Source organism: Leptodactylus fuscus, chromosome 8, assembly GCF_031893055.1.
Source record: "Leptodactylus fuscus isolate aLepFus1 chromosome 8, aLepFus1.hap2, whole genome shotgun sequence".
Lineage (NCBI taxonomy): Eukaryota > Metazoa > Chordata > Amphibia > Anura > Leptodactylidae > Leptodactylus > Leptodactylus fuscus.
In genome coordinates, this window is record NC_134272.1 from 21586832 (window position 1) to 21612835 (window position 26004).

The following is a 26004-nucleotide window of genomic DNA, read 5'->3' on the forward strand; positions in this document are numbered from 1 at the left end:
GCAGACTTAGCAGTGCTGAGTCAGTTTTGCTCAACTACACATCTGATGCACACTCGGCACTGCTACATCAGATGTAGCAATCTGATGTAGCAGAGCCGAGGGTGCACTAGAACCCCTGTGCAAACTCAGTTCACGCTAATAGAATGCATTGGCCAGCGCTGATTGGCCAATGCATTCTATTAGCCCGATGAAGTAGAGCTGAATGTGTGTGCTAAGCACACACATTCAGCACTGCTTCATCAAGCCAATACAATGCATTAGCCAGTGCTGATTGGCCAGAGTACGGAATTCGGCCAATCAGCGCTGGCTCTGCTGGAGGAGGCGGAGTCTAAGGTCGGACCTGAATGGAGACTGGTGTGGAGCGATCTTAGACTCTGCCTCCTCCAGCAGAGCCAGCGCTGATTGGCCGAATTCCGTACTCTGGCCAATCAGCGCTGGCCAATGCATTCTATTAGCCCGATGAAGTAGAGCTGAATGTGTGTGCTAAGCACACACATTCAGCACTGCTTCATCACGCCAATACAATGCATTAGCCAGTGCTGATTGGCCAGAGTACGGAATTCGGCCAATCAGCGCTGGCTCTGCTGGAGGAGGCGGAGTCTAAGATCGCTCCACACCAGTCTCCATTCAGGTCCGACCTTAGACTCCGCCTCCTCCGGCAGAGCCAGCGCTGATTGGCCGAAGGCTGGCCAATGCATTCCTATGCGAATGCAGACTTAGCAGTGCTGAGTCAGTTTTGCTCAACTACACATCTGATGCACACTCGGCACTGCTACATCAGATGTAGCAATCTGATGTAGCAGAGCCGAGGGTGCACTAGAACCCCTGTGCAAACTCAGTTCACGCTAATAGAATGCATTGGCCAGCGCTGATTGGCCAATGCATTCTATTAGCCCGATGAAGTAGAGCTGAATGTGTGTGCTAAGCACACACATTCAGCACTGCTTCATCACGCCAATACAATGCATTAGCCAGTGCTGATTGGCCAGAGTACGGAATTCGGCCAATCAGCGCTGGCCAATGCATTCTATTAGCCCGATGAAGTAGAGCTGAATGTGTGTGCTAAGCACACACATTCAGCACTGCTTCATCACGCCAATACAATGCATTAGCCAGTGCTGATTGGCCAGAGTACGGAATTCGGCCAATCAGCGCTGGCTCTGCTGGAGGAGGCGGAGTCTAAGATCGCTCCACACCAGTCTCCATTCAGGTCCGACCTTAGACTCCGCCTCCTCCGGCAGAGCCAGCGCTGATTGGCCGAAGGCTGGCCAATGCATTCCTATGCGAATGCAGACTTAGCAGTGCTGAGTCAGTTTTGCTCAACTACACATCTGATGCACACTCGGCACTGCTACATCAGATGTAGCAATCTGATGTAGCAGAGCCGAGGGTGCACTAGAACCCCTGTGCAAACTCAGTTCACGCTAATAGAATGCATTGGCCAGCGCTGATTGGCCAATGCATTCTATTAGCCCGATGAAGTAGAGCTGAATGTGTGTGCTAAGCACACTCATTCAGCACTGCTTCATCACGCCAATACAATGCATTAGCCAGTGCTGATTGGCCAGAGTACGGAATTCGGCCAATCAGCGCTGGCTCTGCTGGAGGAGGCGGAGTCTAAGGTCGGACCTGAATGGAGACTGGTGTGGAGCGATCTTAGACTCCGCCTCCTCCAGCAGAGCCAGCGCTGATTGGCCGAATTCTGTACTCTGGCCAATCAGCACTGGCTAATGCATTGTATTGGCGTGATGAAGCAGTGCTGAATGTGTGTGCTTAGCACACACATTCAGCTCTACTTCATCGGGCTAATAGAATGCATTGGCCAGCGCTGATTGGCCGAATTCCGTACTCTGGCCAATCAGTGCTGGCCAATGCATTCTATTAGCTTGATGAAGCAGAGTGTGCACAAGGGTTCAAGCGCACCCTCGGCTCTGATGTAGCAGAGCCGAGGCTGCACAAGGGTTCAAGCGCACCCTCGGCTCTGATGTAGGAGAGCCGAGGGTGCACTTGAACCCTTGTGCACCCTCGGCTCTGCTACATCAGAGCCGAGGGTGCGCTTGAACCCTTGTGCACACTCTGCTTCATCAAGCTAATAGAATGCATTGGCCAGCGCTGATTGGCCAATGTATTCTATTAGCCTGATGAAGTAGAGCTGAATGTGTGTGCTAAGCACACACATTCAGCTCTACTTCATCGGGCTAATAGAATGCATTGGCCAGCGCTGATTGGCCAGAGTACGGAACTCGACCAATCAGCGCTGGCTCTGCTGGAGGAGGCGGAGTCTAAGATCGCTCCACACCAGTCTCCATTCAGGTCCGACCTTAGACTCCGCCTCCTCCAGCAGAGCCAGCGCTGATTGGCCGAATTCCGTACTCTGGCCAATCAGCACTGGCTAATGCATTGTATTGGCGTGATGAAGCAGTGCTGAATGTGTGTGCTTAGCACACACATTCAGCTCTACTTCATCGGGCTAATAGAATGCATTGGCCAATCAGCGCTGGCCAATGCATTCTATTAGCGTGAACTGAGTTTGCACAGGGGTTCTAGTGCACCCTCGGCTCTGCTACATCAGATTGCTACATCTGATGTAGCAGTGCCGAGTGTGCATCAGATGTGTAGCTGAGCAAAACTGACTCAGCACTGCTAAGTCTCTGCATTCGCATAGGAATGCATTGGCCAGCCTTCGGCCAATCAGCGCTGGCTCTGCCGGAGGAGGCGGAGTCTAAGGTCGGACCTGAATGGAGACTGGTGTGGAGCGATCTTAGACTCCGCCTCCTCCAGCAGAGCCAGCGCTGATTGGTCGAGTTCCGTACTCTGGCCAATCAGCGCTGGCCAATGCATTCTATTAGCCCGATGAAGTAGAGCTGAATGTGTGTGCTTAGCACACACATTCAGCTCTACTTCATCAGGCTAATAGAATACATTGGCCAATCAGCGCTGGCCAATGCATTCTATTAGCTTGATGAAGCAGAGTGTGCACAAGGGTTCAAGCGCACCCTCGGCTCTGATGTAGCAGAGCTGAGGGTGCACAAGGGTTCAAGTGCACCCTCGGCTCTCCTACATCAGAGCCGAGGGTGCGCTTGAACCCTTGTGCAGCCTCGGCTCTGCTACATCAGAGCCGAGGGTGCGCTTGAACCCTTGTGCACACTCTGCTTCATCAAGCTAATAGAATGCATTGGCCAGCACTGATTGGCCAGAGTACGGAATTCGGCCAATCAGCGCTGGCCAATGCATCCCTATGGGAAAAAGTTTATCTCACAAAAATCACAATTACACACCCGATAGAGCCCCAAAAAGTTATTTTTAATAACATTCCCCCCTAAATAAAGGTTATCCCTAGCTATCCCTGCCTGTACAGCTATCCCTGTCTCATAGTCACAAAGTTCACAGTCTCATATGACCCGGATTTGAAATCCACTATTCGTCTAAAATGGAGGTCACCTGATTTCGGCAGCCAATGACTTTTTCCAATTTTTTTCAATGCCCCCGGTGTCGTAGTTCCTGTCCCACCTCCCCTGCGCTGTTATTGGTGCAAAAAAGGCGCCAGGGAAAGTGGGAGGGGAATCGAATTTTGGCGCACTTTACCACGTGGTGTTCGATTCGATTCGAACATGGCGAACACCCTGATATCCGATCGAACATGTGTTCGATAGAACACTGTTCGCTCATCTCTAATCACCGTTCTTAGTATTCGCCTAATCATGTTATTTATTGGACTATCATTCTTGATTTCAGGGTGACTCCGGAGGACCTCTGGTCTGTAGAATCAATGGGGTTTGGTATCAAGTTGGTATTGTAAGTTGGGGAACAGATTGTGCCCTGCGTAACCGGCCAGGAGTTTATACCTATGTCCCTGACTACTACACCTGGATCTACTCATATGTAGTTACAGATATCATGTCCTCATCTACTCCTCTGGTTACTATGCCCAGATCCTCATCTACTCCTCTGGTTACTATGCCCAGATCCTCATCTACTCCTCGGTTTACTCTATCCTCTGTGTTTATGGCATCGGCATTACTATTGACCACCTGTTTTCTGCTGCACTAGAACTGTTTTTTACGATCGGTGGTGACCTAGGCATCCAGTCTGCATAGACCTCGTATTGGCAGTCCAGCTTCTTCTGCATGTGGGTTAGCACAGTCTTCACAACACCCTTGTGTTAAACTGTTTTCTAAAATTCATGGCAAAGCTATAACAAAAATGCTTAGTGTAAATGTACTGATGAATTGCTTCCATGGTACGCCAGTATTAATAAAGGCAGAAGAACCTATTGTGGAAATACAGTAGAAGAGGGAACAGCTCTACTCTACGAGGAGTCTACAGATGCAACGCTCTGGTCCACTTTGTGCAGCCACCGAGATGGAGAATAGAAGAACTGATGACAAATGTTTTCTCAAAATAATTTAAATAAAAAGCTAAGAAATGGTCAAATGTTATAACAAATAAGTTTTTGAAGCAAGACAGTCATAGAAACAGAGGCAAATATACTAATCCTTGGTAATAATTTAGGAAGGACAATCTGAATATTCTCCACCAAACATTAGAGCTGGAACAATACAGTCAGGCAGACAATGTTCTCCAGGCATTCACCAAACCCAAAGTGGTCCATCAGAAGCCAAGTAGAGACATGTGATTTGTCAGTGTACAGAACACATTTCCACTGCTCCAGAGTCCAGTGTTGGCATTGTACATTACACCGCTCCATCCGATGCTTCTCATTGTGCTTTATATTACTCTATCTGACATTTGGTATTGTGCTGTACACTCCTCCATCTGACACTTAGCATTGTACTTTACACCGCTCCATCTGATACTTGGCATTGTACTTTACACCACTCCATCTGATACTTGATATTGTACTTTACACCCCTCCATCTGACATTAGGCAATGTGCTTTACACCCCTCCATCCACTACTAAGTATTGTGCTTTACATCACTCCATCTCCTGAATATCTAGAACTTCAGTTTCCAAAGGTGCAGATAGTGCTACATGTCCAGAGATGGTCATGAGATTGGAAATTCATATGGTTTCTGATCAGTAGATTTATTTGCAGAACTTTTTGAAATCTCTACATTCCTGCAAAACATGTTTGTATTAAATATTGGAATTTTGTTACTTCCTCCTATTGATTGCGTTGGGAATTTTAGAATGGCTTCTTTGGTTTTCAGTGTCTGTTCTTCAATTGATCCATCTAAGTCCCAGTCTAAGTCCCAGTCTAAGTCTAAGACCCAGGGTTACCTCCAGTAGAGATTACCCATATGTGATTTACATCTTCTCCTTGTCCTCAGTAAACGTATTCACACAGATTTATGTACATTAGACAAAGAGTTGGTACAGTTATTGGTGAGTTTGTCTTGTAGAGTTGGAGGTCTACTATTTTGTTTTGTTGGCCCACCTGCGTTCTTTCTCTCCAGTCTTCGGCCTCTCAAAGCCCCAATGATCTGACTTTGTGAATTTGAGTGGGAGCCATGGGTCATTGGGTGGTCTTTCTGGCATGACTATGATACACCATCAGTTATTACATAATTTATGGATGACATCTCTGATACGTGGAAGGCTCCTTAAAGGGCTTGTCCAAAAACCAAGGCATTAGTATGAGATTTGTGGGGGTCTGACACTCTTACACCACGGTTGACTCTACTGCCAGAAGCCCTATACAAAGTACAAAGCTACAGTCCCTGGTATAACCACTACAGTATATGGAAGTGGAAGCTGTATACTGTAAACATCTTGTACACATCTTGTTCCAGGTTGAAGTTATCGACATCCAAAAATATCTGCCTTTACTCAAAGACTACCAAAAATAGAGACTGTAATATTTTACTGCTAGTTCAGGTAGTTCCCCGAGTTCCCGGTCATGTGTTTTAATACAAGTTCCCTTTCTTTGTTCATATCCGATGAGATCTCCCTCGTGTGATTTACATCTTGTTGCTCATCCTCATAAACGTGTCCTAATCATATGAACAGATTATCTATTTCTAGAAGTTCAGCTGTTATAGATATTGTAAATTGCTTACTACGCAATTCTATGAAAGGTATACCCTTGATAAGACGTCACTGTACGAGTGTTTTGTGATATCAGAAGACAAAGTCACTGGAAAACTGCCTATAATTGCTGAAGACTCAAATATTCTCATTGTGCCTGAGATGATAAACGGTAGTCTGATTAGAAGGGGTTAAAGTACAGTGATCTCAACATGGGGGATGGGGAAAGAAATTAATAAGACTGGTGTTTCCTACTTACAGTCTTATTCCTTTCCTCCTGGAGACTGCCGGAACAGCTGCTGTTCATGTGATTCGGGCACCAAGTCAGATACAGACAACATATCCAGCAGATAAGTCATGAAAATAAAAAATATTTTTTAAAAAATCCAAAAAATAGACAATTTTTTGGTGATACACTTCCTTTAAGACTAGAGGCCTAAGGCTTCTACTAATTCTGGCAAATCTCAGGAGAACCCTGTATATCGCAATTGGAATTTCACCAGTTTTCTGGTGCAAGTCATACCAGATGTGTTGGGCCATGGCTCTTCTGCATTCATCATTGTCCCACTCCGACCAATTTTCTCAAAAGTGATGATCAAGTCATAAGGTAGACCAAGCGAAACATTTTTTGTCACAAAATGGACATGTACCAAAAAATGTGACCAAATGTACTCCAGGAAAACTGGCGTACTGAGATGTATAGATTCCAGTCATAGTGCCCAAGAGCTCGGACCCCTCCCTGCCCATCATGCTCTATGGTTTATCCAATTACCAATCCATTAAAATCCATAAGAGAAAAATCTAATGAAGAATTGGTATTGGCCATTAAGGGGGCATTCACACGGAGTAACGCCGGGTGTGTACCACAGCTGTACACGCCGGCGTTACGGCAGACTGCCGAACACTTTCCATTCACTTCAATGGGAGCGCTCGTAACAGCGGCATTTACGAGTGCTCCCATTGAAGTGAATAGGAAGTGTTCGGCAGTCTGCCGTAACGCCGGCGTGTACAGCTGTGGTACACGCCCGGCGTTACTCCGTGTGAATGCCCCCTAATAATTCACCGGGGAAAGATCATTATTGGAAATGTGGAATTTGTTGCATAATATTAATGATTAGAGATGAGCGAACAGTGTTCTATCGAACTCATGTTCGATCGGATATTAGGCTGTTCGGCATGTTCGAATCGAATCGAACACCGCGTGGTAAAGTGCGCCATTACTCGATTCCCCTCCCACCTTCCCTGGCGCCTTTTTTGCTCCAATAACAGCGCTGGGTAGGTGGGACAGGAACTACGACACCGGTGACGTTGAAAAAAGTAGGCAAAACCCATTGGCTGCCGAAAACATGTGACCTCTAATTTAAAAGAACAGCGACGCCCAGCTTCGCGTCATTCTGAGCTTGCAATTCACCGAGGACGGAGGTTTCCGTCCAGCTAGCTAGGGCTTAGATTCTGGGTAGGCAGGGACAGGCTAGGATAGGAAGGAGAAGACAACCAACAGCTCTTGTAAGAGCTAAATTCCAGGGAGAAGCTTGTCAGTGTAACGTGGCACTGACGGGCTCAATCGCCGCAACCCAGCTTTCCCAGGATCCTGAATGGAATACACTGTCAGTGTATTCCCGTATACCCGATATATACCCCGATACCCGTTCCAACGGTGTGCCCCCCCACCTTCACCCCAGAAATACCCTGCAAGTCCCCTAGCAATAGAATTGGGGCTATATACACCCACAATTTTTACTACTGGTATACAGTGCCATTGTCTGACTGGGAATTCAAAGAATATATTGGGAATACAAATACCCTCATTTCTTGCTACTGCCATATAGTGCCAGTTTCTGACTGGTAATTCAAAGAATATATTGGGGTTACGTGCACCCACAATTTTTACTACTGGTATACAGTGCCATTGTCTGACTGGGAATTCAAAGAATATATTGGGAATACAAATACCCTCATTTCTTGCTACTGCCATATAGTGCCAGTGTCTGACTGGGAATTCAAAGAATATATTGGGGTTACGTGCACCCACAATTTTTACTACTGGTATACAGTGCCATTGTCTGACTGGGAATTCAAAGAGTATATTGGGAATACAAATACCCTCATTTCTTGCTACTGCCATATAGTGCCAGTTTCTGACTGGGAATTCAAAGAATATATTGGGGTTACGTGCACCCACAATTTTTACTACTGGTATACAGTGCCATTGTCTGACTGGGAATTCAAAGAATATATTGGGGTTATAAATACCCTCATTTCTTGCTACTGCCATATAGTGCCAGTTTCTGACTGGGAATTCAAAGAATATATTGGGGTTACGTGCACCCACAATTTTTACTACTGGTATACAGTGCCATTGTCTGACTGGGAATTCAAAGAGTATATTGGGAATACAAATACCCTCATTTCTTGCTACTGCCATATAGTGCCAGTTTCTGACTGGGAATTCAAAGAATATATTGGGGTTACGTGCACCCACAATTTTTACTACTGGTATACAGTGCCATTGTCTGACTGGGAATTCAAAGAGTATATTGGGAATACAAATACCCTCATTTCTTGCTACTGCCATATAGTGCCAGTTTCTGACTGGGAATTCAAAGAATATATTGGGGTTACGTGCACCCACAATTTTTACTACTGGTATACAGTGCCATTGTCTGACTGGGAATTCAAAGAATATATTGGGGTTATAAATACCCTCATTTCTTGCTACTGCCATATAGTGCCAGTTTCTGACTGGGAATTCAAAGAATATATTGGGGTTACGTGCACCCACAATTTTTACTACTGGTATACAGTGCCATTGTCTGACTGGGAATTCAAAGAATATATTGGGGTTATAAATACCCTCATTTCTTGCTACTGCCATATAGTGCCAGTTTCTGACTGGTAATTCAAAGAATATATTGGGGTTACGTGCACCCACAATTTTTACTACTGGTATACAGTGCCATTGTCTGACTGGGAATTCAAAGAGTATATTGGGAATACAAATACCCTCATTTCTTGCTACTGCCATATAGTGCCAGTGTCTGACTGGGAATTCAAAGAATATATTGGGGTTACGTGCACCCACAATTTTTACTACTGGTATACAGTGCCATTGTCTGACTGGGAATTCAAAGAGTATATTGGGAATACAAATACCCTCATTTCTTGCTACTGCCATATAGTGCCAGTTTCTGACTGGGAATTCAAAGAATATATTGGGGTTACGTGCACCCACAATTTTTACTACTGGTATACAGTGCCATTGTCTGACTGGGAATTCAAAGAGTATATTGGGAATACAAATACCCTCATTTCTTGCTACTGCCATATAGTGCCAGTTTCTGACTGGGAATTCAAAGAATATATTGGGGTTACGTGCACCCACAATTTTTACTACTGGTATACAGTGCCATTGTCTGACTGGGAATTCAAAGAGTATATTGGGAATACAAATACCCTCATTTCTTGCTACTGCCATATAGTGCCAGTTTCTGACTGGGAATTCAAAGAATATATTGGGGTTACGTGCACCCACAATTTTTACTACTGGTATACAGTGCCATTGTCTGACTGGGAATTCAAAGAATATATTGGGGTTATAAATACCCTCATTTCTTGCTACTGCCATATAGTGCCAGTTTCTGACTGGGAATTCAAAGAATATATTGGGGTTACGTGCACCCACAATTTTTACTACTGGTATACAGTGCCATTGTCTGACTGGGAATTCAAAGAATATATTGGGGTTATAAATACCCTCATTTCTTGCTACTGCCATATAGTGCCAGTTTCTGACTGGTAATTCAAAGAATATATTGGGGTTACGTGCACCCACAATTTTTACTACTGGTATACAGTGCCATTGTCTGACTGGGAATTCAAAGAGTATATTGGGAATACAAATACCCTCATTTCTTGCTACTGCCATATAGTGCCAGTGTCTGACTGGGAATTCAAAGAATATATTGGGGTTACGTGCACCCACAATTTTTACTACTGGTATACAGTGCCATTGTCTGACTGGGAATTCAAAGAGTATATTGGGAATACAAATACCCTCATTTCTTGCTACTGCCATATAGTGCCAGTTTCTGACTGGGAATTCAAAGAATATATTGGGGTTACGTGCACCCACAATTTTTACTACTGGTATACAGTGCCATTGTCTGACTGGGAATTCAAAGAGTATATTGGGAATACAAATACCCTCATTTCTTGCTACTGCCATATAGTGCCAGTGTCTGACTGGGAATTCAAAGAATATATTGGGGTTACGTGCACCCACAATTTTTACTACTGGTATACAGTGCCAATTTCTAACTAGGAATTCAAAATGCGCAAGGCTCCCGGAAAGGGACGTGGACGAGGCCGTGGGCGAGGTCGGGGGAATGGTTCTGGGGAGCAAGGTAGCAGTGAAGCCACAGGGCGTCCCGTGCCTACTCCTGTGGGGCAGCAAGCATTGCGCCACTCCACAGTGCCAGGGTTGCTTGCCACATTAACTAAACTGCAGGGTACAAACCTTAGTAGGCCCGAGAACCAGGAACAGGTCTTGCAATGGCTGTCAGAGAACGCTTACAGCACATTGTCCAGCAGCCAGTCAGACTCTGCCTCCTCTCCTCCTATTACCCAACAGTCTTGTCTTCCTTCCTCCCAAAATTCCGAAGCTTTACAGAACAATAACCCAAACTGTCCCTGCTCCCCAGAGCTGTTCTCCGCTCCTTTCATTGTCCCTCAACCTGCCTCTCCACGTCACGATTCCACGAACCTAACAGAGGAGCATCTGTATCCAGATGCTCAAACACTAGAGTCTCCTCCATCTCCGTTCGATTTGGTGGTGGATGACCAGCAACCCACCCTCATCGACGATGATGTGACGCAGTTGCCGTCAGGGCATCCAGTTGACCGGCGCATTGTGCGGGAGGAGGAGATGAGACAGGAGTTGGAAGAGGAAGTGGTGGATGATGAGGACACTGACCCGACCTGGACAGGGGGGATGTCAAGCGGGGAAAGTAGTGTGGATGTTGAGGCAGGTGCAGCACCAAAAAGGGTAGCTAGAGGCAGAGGCAGAGGTCAGCAGCTTAGGCGAAGCCAGGCCACACCCGGAATCTCCCAAGATGTTCCAGTTCGTACCCAGCCCCGAAAAACTCCCACCTCGAGGGCACGTTTCTCGAAGGTGTGGAGTTTTTTCAAGGAATGCGCCGAGGACAGATATAGTGTTGTCTGCACAATTTGCCTCTCGAAATTGATTAGGGGCTCTGAGAAGAGCAACCTGTCCACCACTTCAATGCGCCGTCATTTGGAATCCAAGCACTGGAATCAGTGGCAGGCAGCAACGGCAGGACAAAGGCCGACTGCCGTTCACGCCACTGCCACTGCCTCTGCCTCTGCCTCTGCCACTGCCACTGCTGACTGTGCTGGCGATGCACTCCAGAGGACGAGCCAGGACACCACTTCATCTGCCTCCGCCACTTTGTTGACTTCTACCTCATCCTCCCCTGGTCCTGTCTTATCTCCTTCTCCTGCACCATCAAAGGCACCATCAGGCGTTTCTTTACAACAACCCACCATCTCTCAGACATTGGAGCGGCGGCAGAAATACACTGCTAACCACCCACACGCGCAAGCCTTGAACGCCAACATCGCTAAACTGCTGGCCCAGGAGATGTTGGCGTTCCGGCTTGTTGAAACTCCCGCCTTCCTGGACCTGATGGCAACTGCGGCACCTCGCTATGCCGTCCCTAGCCGTCACTACTTCTCCCGGTGTGCCGTCCCCGCCTTGCACCAGCACGTGTCACTCAACATCAGGCGGGCCCTTAGTTCCGCGCTTTGCACAAAGGTCCACTTGACCACCGACGCGTGGACAAGTGCATGCGGACAGGGACGCTACATTTCACTGACGGCACACTGGGTGAATGTAGTTGAGGCTGGGACTGCTTCCCAAACTGGCCCGGTGTACCTCGTCTCCCCGCCTAACATTCCTGGCAGGGACACGAGAAGAACACCCCCCTCCTCCTCCTCCTCCTCTACCGCCTCCTCCTCCGCCACCGCCTCCTCCTCCGCCACCGCCTCCTCCTCCGCTGTTAGATTGACCCCAGCTACGAGTTGGAAACGTTGCAGCACTGGCGTTGGTAGACGTCAGCAGGCTGTGCTGAAGCTGATCAGCTTGGGGGACAGACAGCACACTGCCTCCGAGGTGAGGGATGCCCTCCTCGATGAGACGGCAATATGGTTTGAGCCGCTGCACCTGGGCCCAGGCATGGTCGTTTGTGATAACGGCCGGAACCTGGTAGCAGCTCTGGAGCTTGCCGGACTCCAACATGTTCCATGCCTGGCCCACGTCTTCAACCTAGTGGTGCAACGTTTCCTAAAGAGCTACCCCAATGTTCCAGAGCTACTGGTGAAAGTGCGGCGCATGTGCGCCCACTTTCGCAAGTCGACAGTAGCCGCTGCTAGCTTAAAATCTCTCCAGCAACGCCTGCATGTGCCACAACACCGGCTTTTGTGCGACGTCCCCACACGCTGGAACTCAACGTTTCAGATGTTGAATAGAGTGGTTGAGCAGCAGAGACCTTTGATGGAATACCAGCTACAAAACCCTAGGGTGCCACAAAGTCAGCTGCCTCAGTTTCACATCCATGAGTGGCCATGGATGAGAGACCTTTGTGACATCCTACGGGTCTTTGAGGAGTCCACAAGGAGGGTGAGCTCTGAGGATGCGATGGTGAGCCTTACAATCCCGCTCTTGTGTGTTCTGAGAGAATCCCTGATTGACATCAGGGATAACTCAGATCACACAGAGGAGTTAGGGATAGCATCCGATCCGTCACAGCTGGAGAGTAGGTCCACACATCTGTCCGCTTCACTGCGTTTAATGGAGGAGGAGGAGGAGGAGGAGGAGGAAGAAGAGTTGTCCGATGATGTGATGGTGATACAGGAGGCTTCCGGGCAACTTCGAATCGTCCCATTGTTGCAGCGCGGATGGGTAGACATGGAGGATGAGGAGGAAATGGAGATTGAACTTTCCGGTGGGGCCAGAGGAGTCATGCCAACTAACACTGTGGCAGACATGGCTGAGTTCATGTTGGGGTGCTTTACAACCGACAAGCGTATTGTCAAAATCATGGAGGACAACCAGTACTGGATCTTTGCTATCCTTGACCCCCGGTATAAAAACAACATCTCGTCTTTTATTCCGGTAGAGGGGAGGGCCAATCGCATCAATGCTTGCCACAGGCAATTGGTGCAGAATATGATGGAGATGTTTCCAGCATGTGACGTTGGCGGCAGGGAGGGCAGTTCCTCCAGTAGGCAACCAAGTTCTCACCGGTCCACACAAACGAGGGGCACACTGTCTAAGGTCTGGGACACCTTGATGGCACCCCCTCGCCAAAGTGCCGCCACGGAGGGTCCTAGTGTCACCAGGCGTGAGAAGTATAGGCGCATGTTGCGGGAATACCTTTCCGACCACAGCCCTGTCCTCTCCGACCCCTCTGCGCCCTACACGTATTGGGTGTCGAAGTTGGACCTGTGGCTTGAACTTGCCCTATATGCCTTGGAGGTGCTGTCCTGTCCTGCCGCCAGCGTCCTATCTGAGAGGGTGTTCAGTGCAGCCGGTGGCATCATCACTGACAAGCGCACCCGTCTGTCAGCTGAGAGTGCCGACCGGCTCACTTTGATAAAAATGAACCACCACTGGGTAGAGCCGTCATTTTTGTGCCCACCTGTGTAAAGCACCCCAACATGAAACTCCATGTCTGTACTCAACCTCTCCAATTCCTCCGCATCCTCATACTCATCCACCATAAGCGTTGCACAATTCTGCTAATACTAGGCTCCCTCCACCCTGATTTCCCCCAACTCTGCTGGTTAGAGGCTCCCTCCACCATGAATTTGCCCAAACTGGGCTGTTTAGAGGCTCCCTCCACCATGAATTGGTCCAAACTGGGTTTTTTAGAGGCTCCCTCCACCATGAATTTGCCCAAACTGGGCTGTTTAGAGGCTCCCTCCACCATGAATTGGTCCAAACTGGGCTGGTTAGAGGCTCCCTCCACCATGAATTTCCCAAAACTTGGCTGTTTAGAGGCTCCCTCCACCATGAATTTGCCCAAACTGGGCTGTTTAGAGGCTCCCTCCACCATTAATTGGTCCAAACTGGGCTGGTTAGAGGCTCCCTCCACCATGAATTTGCCCAAACTGGGGTGGTTAGAGGCTCCCTCCACCATTAATTGGTCCAAACTGGGCTGGTTAGAGGCTCCCTCCACCATGAATTTCCCAAAACTTGGCTGTTTAGAGGCTCCCTCCACCATTAATTGGTCCAAACTGGGCTGGTTAGAGGCTCCCTCCACCATGAATTTGCCCAAACTGGGCTGTTTAGAGGCTCCCTCCACCATTAATTGGTCCAAACTGGGCTGGTTAGAGGCTCCCTCCACCATGAATTTGCCCAAACTGGGCTGTTTAGAGGCTCCCTCCACCATGAATTGGTCCAAACTGGGGTGGTTAGAGGCTCCCTCCACCATGAATTGGTCCAAACTGGGGTGGTTAGAGGCTCCCTCCACCATTAATTGGTCCAAACTGGGCTGGTTAGAGGCTCCCTCCACCATGAATTTGCCCAAACTGGGGTGGTTAGAGGCTCCCTCCACCATTAATTGGTCCAAACTGGGCTGGTTAGAGGCTCCCTCCACAATTAATTGGTCCAAACTGGGCTAATTAGAGGCTCCCTCCACCATGAATTGGTCCAAACTGGGTTTTTTAGAGGCTCCCTCCACCATGAATTTGCCCAAACTGGGCTGTTTAGAGGCTCCCTCCACCATGAATTGGTCCAAACTGGGCTGGTTAGAGGCTCCCTCCACCATGAATTTCCCAAAACTTGGCTGTTTAGAGGCTCCCTCCACCATTAATTGGTCCAAACTGGGCTGGTTAGAGGCTCCCTCCACCATTAATTGGTCCAAACTGGGCTGGTTAGAGGCTCCCTCCACCATTAATTGGTCCAAACTGGGCTGGTTAGAGGCTCCCTCCACCATGAATTTCCCAAAACTTGGCTGTTTAGAGGCTCCCTCCACCATTAATTGGTCCAAACTGGGCTGGTTAGAGGCTCCCTCCACCATGAATTTGCCCAAACTGGGCTGTTTAGAGGCTCCCTCCACCATGAATTGGTCCAAACTGGGTTTTTTAGAGGCTCCCTCCACCATTAATTGGTCCAAACTGGGCTGGTTAGAGGCTCCCTCCACAATTAATTGGTCCAAACTGGGCTAATTAGAGGCTCCCTCCACCATGAATTGGTCCAAACTGGGTTTTTTAGAGGCTCCCTCCACCATGAATTTGCCCAAACTGGGCTGTTTAGAGGCTCCCTCCACCATGAATTGGTCCAAACTGGGCTGGTTAGAGGCTCCCTCCACCATGAATTGGTCCAAACTGGGGTGGTTAGAGGCTCCCTCCACCATTAATTGGTCCAAACTGGGCTGGTTAGAGGCTCCCTCCACCATTAATTGGTCCAAACTGGGCTGGTTAGAGGCTCCCTCCACCATGAATTTGCCCAAACTGGGGTGGTTAGAGGCTCCCTCCACCATTAATTGGTCCAAACTGGGCTGGTTAGAGGCTCCCTCCACAATTAATTGGTCCAAACTGGGCTAATTAGAGGCTCCCTCCACCATGAATTGGTCCAAACTGGGTTTTTTAGAGGCTCCCTCCACCATGAATTTGCCCAAACTGGGCTGTTTAGAGGCTCCCTCCACCATGAATTGGTCCAAACTGGGCTGGTTAGAGGCTCCCTCCACCATGAATTTCCCAAAACTTGGCTGTTTAGAGGCTCCCTCCACCATGAATTTGCCCAAACTGGGCTGTTTAGAGGCTCCCTCCACCATTAATTGGTCCAAACTGGGCTGGTTAGAGGCTCCCTCCACCATGAATTTGCCCAAACTGGGGTGGTTAGAGGCTCCCTCCACCATTAATTGGTCCAAACTGGGCTGGTTAGAGGCTCCCTCCACCATGAATTTCCCAAAACTTGGCTGTTTAGAGGCTCCCTCCACCATTAATTGGTCCAAACTGGGCTGGTTAGAGGCTCCCTCCACCATGAATTTGCCCAAACTGGGCTGTTTAGAGGCTCCCTCCACCATTAATTGGTCCAAACTGGGCTGGTTAGAGGCTCCCTCCACCATGAATTTGCCCAAACTGGGCTGTTTAGAGGCTCCCTCCACCATGAATTGGTCCAAACTGGGGTGGTTAGAGGCTCCCTCCACCATGAATTGGTCCAAACTGGGGTGGTTAGAGGCTCCCTCCACCATTAATTGGTCCAAACTGGGCTGGTTAGAGGCTCCCTCCACAATTAATTGGTCCAAACTGGGCTAATTAGAGGCTCCCTCCACCATGAATTGGTCCAAACTGGGTTTTTTAGAGGCTCCCTCCACCATTAATTGGTCCAAACTGGGCTGGTTAGAGGCTCCCTCCACAATTAATTGGTCCAAACTGGGCTAATTAGAGGCTCCCTCCACCATGAATTGGTCCAAACTGGGTTTTTTAGAGGCTCCCTCCACCATGAATTTGCCCAAACTGGGCTGTTTAGAGGCTCCCTCCACCATTAATTGGTCCAAACTTGGCTGTTTAGAGGCTCCCTCCACCATGAATTTGCCCAAACTGGGCTGTTTAGAGGCTCCCTCCACCATTAATTGGTCCAAACTGGGCTGGTTAGAGGCTCCCTCCACCATGAATTTGCCCAAACTGGGGTGGTTAGAGGCTCCCTCCACCATTAATTGGTCCAAACTGGGCTGGTTAGAGGCTCCCTCCACCATTAATTGGTCCAAACTGGGCTGGTTAGAGGCTCCCTCCACCATGAATTTGCCCAAACTGGGCTGTTTAGAGGCTCCCTCCACCATGAATTGGTCCAAACTGGGCTGGTTAGAGGCTCCCTCCACCATGAATTTCCCAAAACTTGGCTGTTTAGAGGCTCCCTCCACCATTAATTGGTCCAAACTGGGCTGGTTAGAGGCTCCCTCCACCATGAATTGGTCCAAACTGGGGTTTTTAGAGGCTCCCTCCACCATGAATTGGTCCAAACTGGGGTTTTTAGAGTCTCCCTCCACCATGAATTGGTCCAAACTGGGGTTTTTAGAGTCTCCCTCCACCATGAATTGGTCCAAACTGGGGTTTTTAGAGGCTCCCTCCACCATGAATTTGCCCAAACTCTGCTGGTTAGAGGCTCAATCCACCCTGATTTTCAAAACAAATGTTGGTGCCAACCTCAACTTACTACAAGGGCCAAATTCACTGCTGGTGACAAGCTCTCCTCACTGCAAGTGCCAAATACACATGTTTCAAGGTGTTTTCCTACTGTCAGAGAGGTGGTATTGAGTGTGTAAAGTGTGTAGTTGTTAGGCTGTGATGTTGGGGTAATAGAGGGTCTTTGGTGTGTTAGATGCCCCCAGACATGCTTCCCCTGCTGTCCCAGTGTCATTCCAGAGGTGTTGGCATCATTTCCTGGGGTGTCATAGTGGACTTGGTGACCCTCCAGACACGGATTTGGGTTTCCCCCTTAACGAGTATCTGTTCCCCATAGACTATAATGGGGTTCGAAACCCGTTCGAACACACGAACATTGAGCGGCTGTTCGAATCGAATTTCGAACCTCGAACATTTTAGTGTTCGCTCATCTCTATTAATGATATGAATATTTTTTTATCAAGTTATTTATATAAGGTGTCAGGACCTGGGGGTGCTGGGTGGTTGGCATAGACACCGACTTCAAGGTAACAGTCCAAATATTGAGCTTTATTCAGTCCAACAAACAATGGAACATGCAGTCGCAAAAGAAAATACAAAACAAGCCCCTGCCCGTCTGGGCTCTAACTAAACATAAGTTGGTTGCCTCACCTAAAAATAGAAATCAATTGAGATTGTCAGGTTCATCTCCAGCAGTAGCAACCTCTGTGGTGGCTTTCCAACCAAGTTTTGCTAAAATTTGTTCTTCAAGTAGACTTCTTAGGGACTGTTCCCACGATGTAACGCGGCGCTCATTCTGACATGTAAACACGTGTCAGATTGAGCGCTTCAAAACAGAATCTCATTGACTTCAATGGGTTCCATTTAACGCGCGTAACACATTGAAATCAATGAGTTAAAAAGCCTCCCATTGATTTCAATGTGTAGCGCGCGTAAGACGGAACCCATTGAAGTCAATGGGATTCTGTTTTGAAGCATTCGGCCAATCAACGCTGGTTCTGCTGGAGGCTTGTCTGTGAGGAGGTGGAGTCTAAGATCGGATCACAGCAGTCTCCATTGTGGTCCTATTTTAGCCTCCGCCTCCTCACAGACGAGCCTCTGGCACAACCAGCGTTGATTGGCCGAATGTTGTACATTGGCCAATCAACGCTGGTCAATTAATTCCTTTGAGAAACGTAAGCTCCCTCATAACAGCAAGCTGCCAGCTCTCCTGACTAGCAAGGACGAGCCTGCTGCAGAACCAGCGTTGATTTGCCGCAGGCTCATCTTTGCTAGTTGGGAGAGCTGTCAGCTTGCGATTACGAGGGAGCTTACTTTTTATCAGCGCAACTGCAAGCGCTGTGCAGTTAAAGCGCACAGACCCCATAGACTATAATGGGGTCCGTGCGCTTTAACTGCACAGCGCTCCTCCTAAACACTCTCCTCCTGCTACTCGTGGACTTGGTGACTCTCCTTTAGTTGAATAGTGGTTTCCCCTGAAACGAGCACTTTTTCCCATAGACTATAACGGGATTCGATATTCGATCGAGTAGTCGAATATTGAGGCTCTACTCGAAACGAATATCGAATCTCGAATATTTCAGGGCTAGTTCACACGTGAACAAAGGGGTGGATTTTGACAGCGGATTTCCCTTCAAAATCCGGCCCTTTACAATAGTGGTCTATGTAGATTGCATTTTTTTTTCTGCTAGCAGAAAAAAAGAAGCGACGTGACCTTTCTTCAGACGGAAGCCGCGGCGCGCTGAGAAAAATAAAAGGGTGAGAAAGATGAGTAATACTTTATGAACAGTAAAATGTGGAAAGAGAGCATAAAAGAGATTGATTATTGTCTTCTTGTAGTCCAAAGTTTAAAGTGAGAACTTCCTGCTGTCGGCGCCTCTTATATATATCTGATGAGCTCTGGAGACTTACCAACTCATCTTCCAAGGGGACACAACAGAGTGTACATCTGCTGGGAAGAAATGGGAAATAACCTGCTCTATGTTCTGGTGGCCCTACATGTTGGTAAGGGAGTCTTCATATCTCCATGTATATAGCTTCCATGGTCTTGTATAGGACTGCAGGTAGCATCGACTACATTATTTTCTGAATGGCTCTTACTCCACCATCTGCTCTCCTCATAATTCCTTTTGGTGTTCACATCTCCCATGTAAACTCCTTCTGTATCATTTTGCAGGAAAAAAAAAATTTGCAAAAAATTAGTCATGTGAAACCCCCCATTCATATACAGTATATATGCCGTGTAATGTTGACTCGGGCAACACTTCAGTCCGGTTAGTCGCAGTCTAGTTAGATAATAAATCAGCACACATTTTTACCATGTACTACTAATTTATAGGGGCAGCAATTTTTGGGTGATTTTCTGTAATATTAAATGAAACTGGTCACTTTGCTATGAATACTTCTCTTAGGATAGAGAAGGTTTGGTTTTCACTATGTCGCTGTAATACTTGGCATAGCGTTTCGAGAGCTCACTGTATAGAGGTATTAGTCCAGCTGTTACTTACAGAAGTCCTCCGATGACTCTGCTATAGTAGGCCTTATCACTGATGGTGACTTAAACCGGGACTTTGTTGAATGGTGCCAGCAGAACCACCTCAGGATTAATGCTGGGAAAATCAAGGAGATGGTGGTGGACTTTAGTAAACGGAGAAGTGCTCCGACTCCGGTGGAGATCCAGGGGACATGTATTGAGATAGTCAGGACCTATAAGTACCTGGGTGTGCTCCTCAATAATAAACTAGACCGGGCTGATCACCTGGACGCGCTGCACAGAAAGGGCCACAGCAGACACTACCTGCTCAGGAGGCTGAGGGCCTTCGGAGTCCAGGGGCCACTTCTTAAGGCCTTCTCCAACTCTGTGGTTGCCTCAGCCATCTTTTTCAGTGTGGCCTGCTGGGGGAGCAGTATATCAACCAGGGACAGAAATAGACTTGACAGGCTGATCAGGAGGGCCAGCTCTGTCCTGGGGAGCCCCCTGGACCCAATACAGGTGGTGGGTGACAGACGGATACTGTCTGTGGTGACCTCCATGCAGGAGAACAAATCCCACCCCATGTATGGGACCTTGATGGGACTTGGCAGCACTGTAAGTGACCATCTGCTTCACCCCAAGTGTGAGAAGGAGCGCTATCGCAGGACCTTCCTTCCAACCGCGACCAGGCTGTATAATCTACATCAGACCAAGCGAAGATCACTCCGCACAGAAAACTAATAATGATTATGATTAAGATGTCTTCCTTCTTTCTTCTTCTGTTCCTTAGCTGCTATGGACTCCTAGTATATCTTCTCTTCTCAGCATACGTGTGTCTACGTCTGTAATATATTACTGTGTATTATCCTGTATCTGTATTACTAGGCTGCTGTAACATGCTGAAATTTCTCCACTGTGGGACTATTAAAGGATTATCTTATCTTATCTTATCTTATCTTAGTCCACACATCTAGTTGTCAGGCTCCTGCCCAGACGGTGTGTCGTTTGACATGAATGGCCACAGTCATGGCCACATTGGGGGACAATCCCAATCATTGTGCTCCAGTGCTCCAATTTCCAGTTTTGCTGATTTGCACAGATTGAATCCCATAAGTGTGAAATTTGCTACAATCCAAAATTTCAGAAAAATTTGTAAATAATTTGATTATGTTGGGTTCACACCAGCATTCAGGTCTCTGTTATCAGGTTTCCCTCTTCTTCCGGCAGAAGACGTAAACCTGTCAGACAGTGTCCGGCTGTGAGCGCCGGTGAACGTTTTGTGCTCCCCGCGGCGAAACCGCTTTTTTAAACCAGACATGCAGGACTTTGTGTTCAGTTAAAAAAAAAAAAACAGTTTCACCGCAGAGAGCATAAAACGCTCACCGGCGCTCATGGCCGGACAGTTCTCAAACCCATTCAAATGAATGGGTTTGAAACATGACTGCAGATTTCCGTCTCCTGCCCAGTTTCGAGCAGGAAACGGAAACCTGCATAACGGAGACCCCGGGCGCAGATGTGAACGAGTCCTTAATCACGCGACATGAATGATTTGGTCAATTTTATTTATGTCCAGACCAGGAATCACAGTTGATTTGACAGTTGATTCTTGCGTGTATCCAGGACTTGTGTGAACTGAATTTACAGAAAGGCGATTTATGATCCTGCGAGTTCCACAACCACCATGAATCTACAGTTCTGTACTTTCACAATCACAGCTCTCATATAAATCACATGGGGCTGTCAATCCCGTTCAGACGAACAATGGTCGAGCCATAAAATGTGACTGTTACATGGACTATGTTTTTAAGCTTGGACACTGCTATGTTAAATGAACTTTAGACCCATATCCATAATCAATGATGATGCCACGTTCTCGGACAAAGATTTGGCTAACGGTCTGGCTGCAATTACATCTTAAGCTATTTGCAGCTGCCATTTTGGATTTCTATTAAAAAAAATCCATATCTCAAAACCGGAGGAGTCTATATTCAACTCATCAGTAGAGATGAGGGAACAGTAAAATATTCGATATTCGTTTCGAGTAGCCCCTCAATATTCGATTCGACTACATTTGAATATTGAATCCTATTATACTCTATGGGGGGAAAATGCTCGTTTCAGGGGTAGGCAACGTTCGATCAAATTACACTTACCAAGTCCACGAGTGAGGGTCAGGCTGGATGCTCCGAGAAGTCTTCTCCGTGCAGCGTCCCCGCGGCGTCTTCCGGCTCTGAATTCACTCTGCCAGGCATCGGGCCTGGGCAGAGCCGACTGCGCATGCCCGCACTACAAGTGGGCATGCGCAGTCGGCTCTGCCCAGGCCCGATGCCTGTCAGAGTGAATTCAGAGCCAGGAGACGCTGTGGGGAAGCTGCACAGAGAAGACTTCTAAAGGTAGGAGAAGAACCAGCGTTGATTGGACTGTATAGCATTCGGCCGATCAATGCTGGTTCTGCATCAAACTTTTCCATTCGAATAGCGAGTAGTACTACTACTACTACTCGCTCATCTCTACTCATCAGCTATAGGCCATTTCCAGAGGGATCCCCTCGATACCATCACTTGATACCTCTACAATTAATTTTTTTTACAGTAAATACATTTGTAAGATGGATAAAAAATATTACAGTCCAATGGTTGTGATTTTTGGGCTGTGACTGGTATCTATAGCTCCTCACTCCAGAATAGTGGAAGTCCCCAAATACTGTGTGGGGCACTCCCTTAATTTCCTTAAGGCACTTGAATCTGAGGGAATGCACCAAGTAGCCCTTGACTGGTGAGTTTATTAGATCGAGAGTGAGTCAAGCCCTTGGTCATCAAACAACCAAAGAGATTTTAAAAAAGTGGATGTTGTGTCTTCAGTGATGTGATGTTGGAGGTCCGGGTCAATATATTAACGTTATGTATATTTCCTTTCAGCTCTTCTCATCCCAGCAGATGCCAACTCTGTCTGTGGCTCCCCACAGGTTACAGACCGTATAGTTGGTGGCACCGATGCCGTTCAAGGAGAATGGCCGTGGCAGGTGAGCCTGCTTTACTTCGAACAAGGAAGTATCTACCATTCATGCGGAGGTTCCCTGATCTCATCCAAGTGGGTACTGACTGCTGCCCATTGCTTTAATAGGTAAGTGCCAGGTTCACTCATCCACATCCCTGAAGACCTGTGTCATGGAGGCTTTATATGTCTTATTGTTCTTTCTTTTATAGTTTAGTGTTTTAATACATATACAGATGTGTCTCGAGATAACTAGCTTTTCAAAGAATATTGTTTTGTGATATTGTATTACAAAATGATATCTAGAGATGGGTGGACTGACTTGTACTAAGCCCAACTCAAGCCAAATATTCCAAATTGTTTGTTAGCTTTTTTTATTAAACCGAACAAATGGAGTTTTGTCTTTGACAAATTTAACGGGTTGCCACATTAAACTCTGGGGTCTCTTTAGACACCAGAGTATAATCGGTGGAGGCCGTTAGAAGTTGAATTTAAAAAAATAAATAAATTCATACTCACGTTCCTTACTTCTTTTGGATCTTCTTTTGGCATCTGGCGCTCTCCTGGTCACCTCATACACTAGGTGTCACCACTGAGGCCTATGATTGGACCACTAGCGATCACATCGGCATGCCGAGCATGATGTCCTAAACCCCGGTTGTCACAGGCCTCAGTGGTGACACCCAGTGCCTGAGGTGACCAAGGAAGTGGAGAGAGTGTCGGGCACAGCAGGGAGACCCAAAAGAAGTGAGGGAAGATGAGTATTAGGGCCAGTTCACGCGGAGTTAACGCGCTCGCCTTCTGGCACGTATACACAAAACAGATCCCATTCATTTCAATGGATCGTTACGGGTGTATAAAATGTTGTATTTCACTGTTTTACTGACAGTCCGGATACTTCCTTCCAAGGCAGTGAGAAAGCTGACTCATAAGGAGCCAAGCTCATTACAAGAATGTTGGGGTTCACCACACACAAAACGTTATGATATTCCAGGATCTCTTTAAACCCCAAAAGTATAATAGTCGAAAGCCCTGGAACTCATCCTCTCCATTCCGATCCTCTCTGGGACTCAATTTTTTTCCTTGTTGCCTCCTGACCCTTTCTAGCCTACTGACTGGCGTCAGCAGTTTCGAGGGGACTACTTAGGTTTGTGCTTGAGCCTCAACTCTCATGCTGATGCAAGTGTCATGACATTGACAGAGAGGCAAGGGAAAGTGAAAAAGGGTTTTTTATTACTTTTTCCTTCAGTCTCTTATTATTATATTCTGGGGTCTGAATAATAGAACTTTTTACTGAGACTCACAGGTCAACCTCACAAATATTCACAAAATAAATCTCGCTTGGTCCCCCCTCATTACCAGCCAACTCCTAAAATCAATGAAAGTGCAGATACGAATCGGGGGAAGGCTGAACAGGATCAGGTCAATATAAACACTTGTAAACTGGCAAAAAGTCAGATTTATCGATTAGGTTCCAAGCACAGACAGCTGCAACAAAAGTAAATCCTCGCCTCTCTAAAAGTTACTATATGGCCACCTTCACACAGTCAGTATTTGGTTGTATATTGGATTGGTAATTGGTAGTCTTCTGTGTTTTGGACCTTTTCTGGTTGGCTTACCCATTCTGATTATAAAATACTGACCATGTGAATTAAATATGGGATGAGATACAGTCACTGGATGTAACATATTGTTGTGTCTTTTCATAAAATATCTGATCATATTGTCTGCTCCACAGTGATCCCTTTATTGTGAACTATGGCGTGCTGCCAGGTGCCTACAAACTTCAACTTGACGTTTCTAATTTAACCATCTACACTATACGGAGAATTGTAATTCATCGCGAGTACACAGGGGCAGTGAAGAGCAAAGGGGACATTGCTCTGCTAGAGCTCTCTGTTCCTGTGAACTACACCAAGTCCATTATGCCCATCTGTTTGCCATCATCCTCTGTCACCTTCCCCTGTGCCATGGACTGCTGGGTAACTGGTTGGGGTGCAATATACTCAGGAGGTGAGGATCACTTACAACTGATGGTGATGATGGTGGTGTGGATTATGGTGATAGTTGTATATGATGATAATAGTGGTGTGTATTATAATAGGGGTATGGTGATGATAGTGATGGATGCAAATGATGGTGTGGATGATAGTGCTGATATTGGTGTGTATTATGGTGATAGTGGTGTGTATTATGATGATGAGATTTATGTCAATCATGGTGATAGCAGTATGGGTTATGTCAATAGTTGTTCTGTCCCCACATGAAGTCGATTGAAGGTGTAACTAATAGTGGCCGTGTGACTTTCCTACCTTCGTATCCAAGCAGTGGAGCAGACCGGACCGGCAGGAGCTCAGGATAGATGGATTCAAACGTAGACACGATGATATGATGAACCAACGTGGGTTTATTTGACCCAAGAACAGCGACAAACGATAACACGATACTGTAATAGCCTTGGTAGTAGTGGTGTTGATCCAGTCCTGTTGGTGTCTTTCCTGAGGTTAACTGCTGGTCAAAAACGGATGCCTTCACAAGCCTAAGTATTAGCAAGTCCTGTCACACAGCTATGAAAAACTAAAATGGCTGCAGGGAGTGACATGGACCAGGGCTTTGCCTAAAACCACACCCAGAGAGAAAAAACCTTTATTAACAAGAACAAGGGCGTGCAGCATGAAAATTCTGGCCAACAGATGGCAGCAACAACAATGCATAGAAATAACATGAAAGGGAAATAGTAATACAGGACATTTAACTAATAAGTATGAGGAGAACAGCACAATAGTGGTGTGGATGATGGTGATATTCATGGTGTAAATTATGGTGATACTGGTGTGCATTATGATAATAGTAGTTTAGATGATGGTGATAATGTTAGTGTGGATTTTGTGGACAGTGTTACGGATGATGGTGACGATAGAGGTATGGATTATCATGATAGTTGTGGTGAAAATGTTGATGAGAGTAATGGTGGTGATGGTGAATCTTTGTGCGGTGCCATTAATAATAAGGATGATGATATTAATGAAGATGATTAGAGATGAGTGAACAGTAAAATGTCCGAGGTTCGATATTCGTTTCGAGTAGCCCCTTAAATATTTGACTACTCGAATCGAATATCGAACCCTATTACAGTCTATGGGGGAAAAAATGCTCGTTTCAGAGGTAGGCAACGTTCGATCAAATTATACTTACCAAGTCCACGAGTGAGGGTCGGGCTGGATCCTCCGAGAAGTCTTCTCCGTGCAGCGTCCACGCGGCGTCTTCCGGCTCTGAATTCACTCTGCCAGGCATCGGCCTGGGCAGAGCCGACTGCGCATGCCCGCACTACAAGCCGAT

At 47.0% G+C, this 26004-nt stretch overlaps 1 pseudogene; it reads left to right on the top strand.

Annotated features, from left to right (window-relative positions):
* Positions 1-26004, top strand: part of LOC142217185 (transmembrane protease serine 9-like) — a 38361-nt pseudogene that overhangs the window by 10086 nt on the left and 2271 nt on the right.